General features: G+C 42.8%; 2 pseudogenes across 2 annotated transcripts in view; one reads left to right on the top strand and one right to left on the bottom strand.

Annotated features, from left to right (window-relative positions):
• LOC139908146 (aminoacyl tRNA synthase complex-interacting multifunctional protein 1-like) overlaps positions 1-3,994 on the bottom strand; it is a 9,212-nt pseudogene extending 5,218 nt beyond the window's left edge. The window contains exon 1 of the transcript XR_013503914.1: positions 3,879-3,994. The product of XR_013503914.1 is annotated as an aminoacyl tRNA synthase complex-interacting multifunctional protein 1-like (transcript). The remainder of the gene's footprint in view (positions 1-3,878) is intronic.
• A 5,717-nt stretch (positions 3,995-9,711) lies between these two features.
• The window catches only part of LOC139932509 (uncharacterized), a 16,912-nt pseudogene continuing 16,623 nt past the window's right edge, over positions 9,712-10,000 (top strand). Inside the window, exon 1 of the transcript XR_013503913.1 lies at positions 9,712-9,825. The product of XR_013503913.1 is annotated as an uncharacterized LOC139932509 (transcript). The remainder of the gene's footprint in view (positions 9,826-10,000) is intronic.

Below are 10,000 nucleotides of genomic sequence, written 5' to 3'. Positions count from 1 at the left end.
TAAAACTAAACTAAAAAACTAAAAGCAGGGACAGAACTGAGCCAATTCTCTCTCTTTAATTATTTAACATGTCAAAGTTTTAGCAGCAACAATCACACACACAACATCACATCACAACAATCAATTCAGTTCAATATAAAATATTATAAGTTGAATCTTCATGTGTGATGTCAGAGAAATAAACACACGCAGGTAAAACGCACCAAGTTTGAAAATTGAGTAAATTTGAGTTAATCGCAGACTGGGACAGGGACGATTATGTGAAAACCCCCATTCATTTTCCCCATAGAGAAATGTAGGCAGGCGAAGTACTGACATGTCTTTTTTTTTTCCATTTATGAGCCATTATTGCCTCATAATTAGCTAACTGTGGTTCCTCTACATGAAGACACAATACAGTCAAAGGCGTTTGTATCTAACTTCATAACTGATTGTCTTTCTATGTCTAAATATCTATATATATGTTTAGCTTCTCAAATGTGTGTGAATTCAGCTAACATCACTGTCTTGTTGTTAACACATCTGATTAGCACACTAGCTAACGTATCTAGCAGCAGCTAGCGTTAGCATGTTCACATTAACATCAGTGTGTTTGCTGGCTAGTTAGCTAGCTAACAGTTTGTTCAGGTTAACTGAGCTGACTCTTCTCAAGCTACAACTCAGAGTGTTTTGGAGTAGAGACTAGGGCTAAAGACAAGACAGTTTACTGTGTCACAGTAACCAAATCCACCTTATCACACTATTCACTTTTACTGAGAACGTTACTGAATGGATCTACAGCAGCGGTTCTCAACGTGGGGTCCGGGGACCACCGGGGGGTCCTTGAGGGGTTCCAGGGGTCCCCCAGCAAAATGATGAATTGTTAAACTTCAGCATCATTGTCCTTTGCCTTCTTTTCCTTCTTTTCCTTCCTTCCTTCTATCCTTCCTTCCTTCCTTCTTTCCTTCCTTCCTTCTTTCCTTCCTTCTTTCCTTCCTTCCTTCCATCCAAGGAAGGAAGGAAAGAAGGAAGGAAAGAAGGAAGGAAAGAAGGAAGGAAGGAAAAGAAGGAAAAGAAGGCAAAGGACAGAGCAAAGGAACTAAAGCAAACTCACTAAAGAAGATAACACAATTAGAGAATGTAGAAGAATGATTGTTTTGATCATAGTTTCTCTGTCATCTCTCTACCTACGATACAGATAGTGATGGGATTCTGGACAAAATCACATCTGATGATAAAAATATTCTCAGATTTGGGTCAAGGAGACAAAATCTCATCAAATGGGGGTCCGTGGCTCTAATGTGGACTACTTTTGGGGTCCTTGATATGAAAAAGGTTGAGAATCACTGATCTACAGCCACACCACAGCAAGCTGACTCAGCTGCTCTCTGATTTAAACTTTATTAACTAACACACAGTTCTACAGATTTAAACTTTATTAACTAACACACAGTTCTCCATGTTCCCCCATCATGGAGACTCAGCTGGTTGAGAGGAGGTTGATGATGAAACTGTAAAAAACATCACAATTTTCCACTCTGTCAGCTCCATGATCTGATGACTATTGGGAGAAAAAACAAACTGTTTGAAGCTGTCAAACCATTTATATTTTAAGACAAATCTTATCATGCCAATAAAGCTCTTTGAACTGAATTGAATTGAACGAGAGAGAGAGAGAGAGAGAGAGAGAGAGAGAGAGAGAGAGAAATGAAAGCAAGCCACTCTCTCTCACACTCATTAAAGTTTAGATAGATGCTATCTTTGACAGAGGAACGTGCATATTTTTACCATCAAAGGACACACACACACACACACACACACATCCCAGGCGGTCAAAGCCAATCTATTTGCATAATGATTAACAGAAACCTACTGACGCACACATCAGCTGTATGTCTGGTTAACATTTACATACACACACACACACACACACACACACACAGAGAGAGACTGTCACTAACAGACTTACATACTCATAAACTCATTAGTAACACACACAAACTCATTATTAAAGGAAAATCCCCCTAAAACTCTTTAACTGAAAACAGTTATTGTTGATGTATTTTTCATCCCTGTCTCCATTAGTTGTGTTTTTCTTCCTGGTGGATAACCGGCCAATCGTAGACGAGGTGACATCACCTCCAGATATTTCCCAGCAGCTACAGTGGAGTTTGATATGAGAAAATGTTTCAGGATGTAAAACATCAGCGGTAAACGTCAGGTTTTGGTGTCAGTCCCTCAGAATCAAAGAGCGAGGGCTTCTTTCTAGAGCCGCCATTTTGCACCGAGAGACGTTCAACAATCATACAGGGAGAAATCCATCGTAGAAGAGGAGAGAGACCAGTTTCTCCACCACAGGAGCAGGAGAGAGACCAGAATGCACTGCAGCAGCAGGAGAGAGACCAGAATGCACTGCAGGAGCAGGAGAGACAGGATGGGGTTTGAGGAAGTGACTGGAAACTGTTGCTCTTCGCTATCTCTCTCTCCGCCTACATGTTAACCCACAGCTGAATGCAGCAGGTTCAGGCCCGTTCTCTCGGGACTGTCGAAAGGCATTCTGGGAAACGTAGGAAATCACTGACTGCGGTAGAAGTAGACAGGTTGAGGGAAAGTGGGTTCACCAAAAAAGTAAATTACAACATTTCATCGAAGGGTGGATTTCTCCTTTAAGATGCTTTATAACTTATAATTCAAGTAAAATTTCCTCTTCCTCTTCCTCCTCATCCTCCTCTTCCTCCTCTTCCTCCTCTTCCTCCACCTCTTCCTCCTCCTCTTCCTCCTCTTCCTCTTCCTCCTCCTCCTCTTCCTCCACCTCTTCCTCCTCCTCCTCCTCCTCCTCCTCTTCCTCTTCCTCCTCTTCCTCCTCCTCCTCTTCCTCGACCTCTTCCTCCTCCTCCTCCTCTATTTCTTCCTCCTCCTCCTCCTTCTCCACCGCTTCCTCCTATTCCTCCTCCTCCACCTCCTCCTATTCCTCCTCCTCCACCTCCACTTCCTCCTCCACCTCCTCCTCCTCTTCCTCCTCTTCCTCCTCCACATTTGTGATTTGTGGCAGAGGAAAAACAGTTAACAACTTGCTGGTGTCTACAGCCAACATCAAGCTAACTTCACTCCAGTCACATAGCTAGAGTGCAACAAGTTCAGGCTCCATCTATGAGTGTTGTTGAAAGGCATTCTGGGAAACGTAGGAAATCACTAACTGCAGTAGAAGTAGACGAGGCTGGTTGAGGAAAAGTGGGTTCACCAAAAAAAGTAAATTACAACACTTCATCACAAAATATCAGAGGGGAGTTTCCCTTTAACACAAACACACACACACACACACACACACACACACACACATCTTACATGCAGGAGGTCGAGCGAGCATTCAGACTTCAGATACACATGTTTTCTCTCTCTCCCTGTCACTCACTTTCACACACACACACACACACACACACACACACACACACACACACACACAGAAAAACACACACACAAAAGCAACAGCTGCAAAGTCACTGAAATGCAGGGAGGGAGTGAGAGAGAAAGGGTGATAAAGTGAGAGAGAGAGAGCGAGAGAGAGAGAGAGAGAGAGAACAGCTGCTGTGAGGCCTCGGCTATAAATAATAGCACAAGTCAACACACACCCACACACACACAAACAAACAAAATGTGAATCTTTTATCTTGATGCTGAATAAATCGATGATGAAGAAAGAAAGAGAGAGAGAGAGAGAGAGAGAGAGAGCGGTAGAACGAGGTAGAAAGTGAGGCAGAGCAAAGCAGAGAGAGAGAGAGAGAGAGAGAGAGGTGGTGAGTTTGTAATGAAAGTGAGAGACAAGACATACCACAGAGAGCAGAACGACGCCACACACACACACACACACACACACACACACACACACACACAGGTCCTACCCGGGTTTAAATGGGTTGTTGGGGTCGGCCATGTTGGAAGACGTTGGCGGTCCGCTGGTCAGAGAGAGAAAACACACTGACTGTCTTCAGCTGAGATACTCTCTCTCTCTCTCTCTCTCTCTCTCTCTCTCTCTCCCTCTCTCTCTCTCTCTCTCTCTCTCTCTCTCTCTCTCTCTCTCTCTCTCTCTCCCTCTCTCTCTCCCTCTCTCTCTCCCTCTCTCTCTCTCTCTCTCATCTCTCTCTCCTCTCTCTCTCTCTCTCTCTCTCTCTCTCTCTCAGCTGTTGATTTCCATCTCCGGCTGAAGTCGACACCGCTGCTGGTTAATGGAGGTTAAAGGTCACGAACCACAAAAGGAAGATTCTTCAAGATTTGGTTCTATATGGAACCATATCCACTATAAAGGTTCTAGGTAGGGAGATTTTTCTTATATTGTTATATTTTTTTGTTTTATTTCTGCTTTATTTCTGCTTCAATAAACGTCTTTGAAACTGTTATCGTTCCATTATTCTTTTAGATATAAAACATTTTCATATAACACACTTCAAAACTTTTACGTTGAGATCATAGACTGTAAAGAACAGACGGAGTAGTGAGTGTTCTTCACCACAGGTTTCTGAAGGGCCGTTTTGAAGCCAAAAGATCGGGTTTACGATCGCCGCCATGTTGACATTTTTTGGCGCCGGAGCAGCCAGAGTGAAGCTCCGCCTGCTATTGGTCCAGAATCTACGACCTGTTGCTCACTGGACAGGCGACCTGTCAATCACTAGGAAAACAACCCCCAGTTTTATATCCATTATATCCCGTTAATGACGCACTTATTTTGAAAATCGCCATTAAGGACACACATTAGAAGAAGTGAAATTACTGAGACCAAAACCTCTCGTCGAAAAAATGTATTGACTTTGAATTTGGGTTGTGGTCCCATTGACTTGCATGGAGGTCAAATTTTTTGTACCGTTCCAATTTTTTGGATCGTAGGAAGGAAGGAAAGAAGGAAGGAAGGAAGGAAGGAAAGAAGGAAGGAAGGAAGGAAGGAAGGAAGGAAGGAAGGAAGGACAGAAGGAAGGAAGGAAAAGAAGGAAAAGAAGGCAAAGGACAGAGCAAAGGAAGGAAGGAAGGAAGGATGAAGGAAGGAAGGAAGGAAGGAAATGAAGGCAAAGGTCAGAGCAAAGGAAGGAAGGAAGGAAGGAAGGGAGGAAGAACGGAAGGAAGGAAGGAAGGAAGGAAGGAAGGAAAGACGGAAAGAAGGACAGAAGGAAGAAGGAAAGAAGAAGGAAGGAAAAGAAGGAAAAGAAGGCAAAGGACAGAGCAAAGGAAGGAAGGAAGGAAGGAAGGAAGGAAGGAAATGAAGGCAAAGGTCAGAGCAAAGGAAGGAAGGAAATGAAGGCAAAGGTCAGAGCAAAGGAAGGAAGGAAGGAAGGGAGGAAGAACGGAAGGAAGGAAGGAAAGACGGAAGGAAGGAAAGAAGGAAGGAAGGAAAAGAAGGAAAAGAAGGCAAAGGACAGAGCAAAGGAAGGAAGGAAGGAAGGAAGGAAATTAAGGCAAAGGTCAGAGCAAAGGAAGGAAGGGAGGAAGGAAGGGAGGAATGAAGGAAGGAAGGAAAGAAGGAAGGAAGGAAGGAAGGAAGGAAGGAAAGAAGGAAAGAAGGAAAATAAGGCAAAGGACAGAGCAAAGGAAGGAAGGATGGAGGAAGGAAGGAAATTAAGGCAAAGGTCAGAGCAAAGGAAGGAAGGAAGGAGGAAGAAGGAAGAAGGATGGAAGGAAGGAAGGAAAGAAGGAAGGAAGGAAGGAAATGAAGGCAAAGGTCAGAGCAAAGGAAGGAAGAAGGAAAAGAAAGAAACGAAGGCAAAGGACAGAGCAAAGAAGGAAGGAAGGAAGGAAGGGAGGAAGGAAGGGAAGGAAGGATGGAAGGAAGGAAGGAAAGAAGGAGGAAGGAAGGAAATGAAGGCAAAGGTCATAGCAAAGGAAGGAAGGAAGGAAGGAAGGAAATTAAGGCAAAGGTCAGAGCAAAGGAAGGAAGGGAGGAAGGAAGGGAGAATGGAAGGAAGGAAGGAAAGAAGGAAGGAAGGAAGGAAGGAAGGAAGGAAAGAAGGAAGAAAGGAAAAGAAGGAAAAGAAGGCAAAGGACAGAGCAAAGGAAGGAAGGAAGGATGGAAGGAAGGAAGGAAATTAAGGCAAAGGTCAGAGCAAAGGAAGAAGGAAGGAAGGGAGGAAGGAAGGGAAGAAGGACGGAAGGAAGGAAGGAAAGAAGGAAGGAAGGAAAGACGGAAGGAAGGACAGAAGGAAGGAAGGAAGGAAAATAAGGAAAAAAAGGCAAAGGACAGAGCAAAGGAAGGAAGGAAGGAAGGGAGGAAGGAAGGGAGGAAGGATGGAAGGAAGGAAGGAAGGAAAGAAGGAAGGAAGGAAGGAAGGAAAGATGGAAGGAAGGACAGAAGGAAGGAAGAAAGGAAAAGAAGGAAAAGAAGGCAAAGGACAGAGCAAAGGAAGGAAGGAAGGAAGGAAGGAAGGGAGGAAGGAAGGGAGGAAGGATGGAAGGAAGGAAGGAAAGAAGGAAGGAAGGAAGGAAATGAAGGCAAAGGTCAGAGCAAAGGAAGGAAGGAAGGAAAAGAAAGAAACGAAGGCAAAGGACAGAGCAAAGGAAGGAAGGAAGGAAGGAAGGGAGGAAGGAAGGGAGGAAGGAAAAGAAGGCAAAGGACAGAGCAAAGGAAGGAAGGAAGGAAATTAAGGCAAAGGTCATAGCAAAGGAAGGAAGGAAGGAAAAGAAGGAAACTAGGGCAAAGGAGTAGGAGCAGAGTGAAGGAAGGAAGGAAGCTCCTCGATGTTATTTAAGGAGTCAGTAGTTCTATACTAAAGCACACACACACTTGGCATGCAGAGAATGTGCTCAACAGCTGTGTGTGTGTGTGTGTGTGTGTGTGTGTGTGTGTGTGTGTGTGTGTGAGAGAGAGAGAGAGAGAGAGAGTTACTGAGTGTGTACAGTGTGTTACTGGGTCTTCAGTAGATAGCCAGCCCCCTCTAGTGTAACAGACCGGTACTAAACTACACTCACCTAGAAATAGACTCAACCTTACCTTTGTTGTGATGTCACAGACCAGCTGCTGTATTATGACCTCACAGTGACGACCCCGATAAAGCTATTAACAAACAATTGCCTTTAATATCACTTTTCTTCTTTAATATCACTTTTCTTCTTTAATATCACTTTTTTTTTTACTTGCCATCATTTCTTAATATTTAGTTTTGTTCACTGTCTTATTCGTGGGTATTGCAATTCATGTGTTTATTTACTATGTAAAGTATCTTTGAGTAGCTACTGAGAAAAGCGCTATATAAATAAAACATATTATTATTATTATTTTCTGCAGAATAATTGGGAGATCCATTTAAATTTGTCTCGGACACAACAGTGCCTGCTGTATAAAATAGGCCTACACATAAATACACATCACTTGTCTGCACATATAAAAACATAACCACATGCCTAGTTCATGCATACATACGATATGTACATACATGTCTATACGCATACTACATCATTCTGTCATTTTCTTTCTATGTAGGAGACGACTTCAAAATAAACGCTGAACTAGAACTAGAAGGCCTGTGGAGAGCGGCTGCCGACTGCTACGAGGGACGCGCCGCCATGTTGGAAGAACGATGACAAAAGGAAAGAGTGTGTAACGTTATCAGGTCGTCCCACCTGACAAACCAAAGGAAGCCTCTTGTTTCTGCGTGGCGGCGGGAGAAAACAGATCAGGGAGGAAGAGGGTGGCGACGTTACGGTCTTTCCTCCAACATGGCGGCGCGTCCCTTGTAACCGCTGGCAACCACCGCTCTGAGCGTTGCGTACAGGTCCTTGAATTGACAATTACCAAAAATCTTTATATGTTTGAAACAGCATGATGTTTCTGTAATTGACACAAATGGTATTAAGTATTCAGATCTTTTACTTAAGTAAAAGTAGAAATACCACAGTATAAAAATACTATGTTACAAGTAAAAGTCCTGCATTCAAAATGTTACTTAAGTAAAAGTACAAAAGGATTAGCATCAAAATGTACTTAAAGCAACAAAAGTACTCATTATGCAGAATGGCCCATTTCAGAATAATACAGTATATATTATATTATTGAATTATAATTATTGATGCATTAATGTGTAAGCATCACTTTAATGTTGCAGCTGGAAAAGGTGGGGCTGATTTCCACTACTGCTGGGTAGCTTACAGTAATCTATAATAATACATCACAATTTATTAGTTGATTATATTTTGTATTAATAATCTGAATCTGCAAAGTAACTAGTAACTTAAGTTATCAAATAAAGGTAGTGGAGTAAAAAGTACAATATTTCCCTCTGAAATGTAGTGGAGTAGAAGTATAAAGCAGCATAAAATGGTAATACTCAAGTAAAGTACGAGTAGGCTACCTCAAAATTGTACTTAAGTACAGTATTTGAGTAAATGTACTTAGTTACTTTCCACCTCTGGGTCTGACCAAGTCAATTTTGTCAAGTCTCAAGTCTAAATGTAGAACAGCAAGTCAAGTCAGAACAAATCAAGAGTCCAGTATCAATTTAATATCTTAAAGAAAACTAAATATCTAGGACTTTTCAATGCAATATGGTTTTAATAGGATAAAAACTTGGTAAGAGCATCATGAGTTTGATTTCTATAATCAGTTTCAACTTCAATAAATTCAATCATTCCATACAAATTCAGAAAACAGAATTTAAATTCAGTCGTCCGCTGGAACAAATCTCATCACTTTCAATCTAAGTCATTTACACAAACACAAGATCTCAAGTCAAGACTTTAGAAACCTTTTCAAGTCATCAGAGTACAAGTCAGAGTCAAGTCCCAAGTCACCAGAACCCAAGTCAAGTCCAGTCTCAAGTCTTCTCTTCATGCAGCAAGTCAAGTCTCAAGTGATTCAAACAGTCATGTGACTCAAGCCCCCACCTCTGCTAATTCAGGTCTTGAAACACCATTGGGTGTGGGCCGAGTAATCGATGAGTCATTGTTGACCAGTAACCATATCAACCCACTGATGCATTATGGTCTGTTTGTGAAGGGAAAATGTGACTTATTTCCCCTTTAAACACTGTGATGGACACCCAGCTACTGCCATGACTCTTCCTTTTCCTCTAATGGAGGACAAATGTTTACATAATCGACATGGTAAATCATTTGTAATGAATTTGAATTTGAATTTAATTTTTAAACAATTTTACTAATGGGCATAGTGGGAATAATTTTAACTGCTAACGCTAGCTGCTAGTCACATGTAGACTCAGTAAATTAGAGAGCTGCGGCTGCTGGTTAACAACAAGTCTCTGTCTGACAGAAGAGACACTCACAGATAAAGCTGCTTTATAGAGTGGCTGTTTGGCTCGTAAACTCTCTTTCTCTGCCAATCTTTACATTCAGTTCACATCAATCAATCGATTAATCGACGTGCAACTTTCTAGGGACATAAAATCTAGACTTCCAAGCATTTGCCCACTGTTAGAGACCCTTCTTCAAGCCGTTATTTTAAATTTTGGTCTTTTTTGGTGAAAGGTTTTAGGGTTTTTTCTCACGGTTTCCCTCCAGTCTACGGACAAGCCCGAGCGCGGCCGAACCCCCAGGTGAGTCACATCGTCAGCGCGTGAGGTGAGTCAGCAGGGCGGGGCGGGAGCCAGATACGGGCATGTGCGGGAGCGCCACCGGAAGCGGTCGCACCATACTTGGGTGTGTTCTGGGCGGGAGGAAGGGAGGCGCGAGGACCCAGCGGCTCTCCGCTTTCCACACAAGACCGAAACCTGGAGCGCGCGCGCGCGCGCATAGCTAATGAGACAGACGGAAAGAGAGAGGGAGGGAGGAGGAGGAGAAGAAGAAGAAGAAGTTTGGAGGGCGAAAAGTGACGAGATTTGAGTCGAGGAAGTTAAATTCTCCTGTTTCGAACGGGTAAGTTTGATTTTATTCGGGTTCACGCGCAAGAAACAATCTGTTTGGTTTACGGTTTAAAGTATTTTATGGAGGTGGAAAGCAGAAACGCGGTGTACCGTCCGACAGGTGTGTGTTTCTTTCTGTTCCTGTGTTTGTGTTTGTGTGTGTGTGTGTGTGTGTGTGTGTGTGTGTG

Source organism: Centroberyx gerrardi, chromosome 23 (genome assembly GCF_048128805.1).
Source record: "Centroberyx gerrardi isolate f3 chromosome 23, fCenGer3.hap1.cur.20231027, whole genome shotgun sequence".
Lineage (NCBI taxonomy): Eukaryota > Metazoa > Chordata > Actinopteri > Beryciformes > Berycidae > Centroberyx > Centroberyx gerrardi.
The sequence above is the reverse complement of the archived record's forward strand: the minus strand, read 5'-3'. Positions and strand labels throughout refer to the sequence as shown.